A 1,045-nucleotide genomic window follows, 5' to 3' on the forward strand; every position below is an offset into this window, starting at 1 on the left:
TCTGTGCTTCTAATGTATCTATGTGTTTTGTTCCATTTTAGATGGCCCTGACAAATAGGCTGGCCAAAGAACCGTTGGCTGCATTCTTGCTTTATATTTTGATAAACGTTGAGAGCAGTGGTAGTAGATATTTTCCTTACTATTGACAACTTTGCTCTGTAACTTATTTAGGTTAATGAAATATGAAAGCGACACATGCCAATCTAAGTAGAATATTTGAAAAATAATGTAGCCTCACTATCTCTTCTTTCTTACATCAGGATAAACTTTGTCACAGAGAGGGGCTATTTTTTAACCTGTATTCTTGAATAATGGCATTTAGGATTAGCGACATGACTGACTCAACACAAGCAAGAAGCAAAAAGTAGATGCTTGTTGTTGCTGTGGGAGCTAAAAAAATAATAATACTTTTTCTCCCACTTTCTAATTTCTTCTAGATGGGCTAGGAATCAAATTAGAGACAGATTAACAGGAGAAAATAAAATTGTAATACCTGCATACAGGGAATTCACGTAAGCACACAAATTCCAAAGACAGTGAGGTAAAATTGAGTCAATGTCATTTTGGACAAAGGAAAAAAGTAGGAGGTGGGATGTGAAGGGATTTTAAAGAAGTAGGCAATTTATAGGTAGTTGAGAAAGAGCAGAACATGTACAGCACATAAATTCTTGCTTCCATGGGACATGGGTGATCTAGCTACCAGGCCCCTGCTTGGCACCTTCCTACCTATTATAATTAATTTAAAGTAAGACTAGAGTGACATCCTAAAATTTACTTACTGAAGCAAGCTTTTCCGTTTGAACCTATTAGGCAGAAAAGGAGGGGGTCAAAGGTTCTTTCTAACTCTTTTGTTCCTTAATAACCAGCTTAAAATCAATATCCACAAGGCAGCATTTAGGTGGCAAAACTTTGGTCTCTCATTATGAAGTTCTGGAAATTATTTCTTGTTCAATATAAATTAGCACAATGTAGATTATTATGACTAATGTACATACACTACATTAGAATGACAATGTAGATCAGAAGTGTCTCTGAATTTCATATT

The sequence above is a fragment of the Pteropus vampyrus genome, unplaced genomic scaffold (assembly GCF_000151845.1).
Source record: "Pteropus vampyrus isolate Shadow unplaced genomic scaffold, Pvam_2.0 Scaffold13, whole genome shotgun sequence".
NCBI classification, from domain to species: Eukaryota; Metazoa; Chordata; class Mammalia; order Chiroptera; family Pteropodidae; genus Pteropus; species Pteropus vampyrus.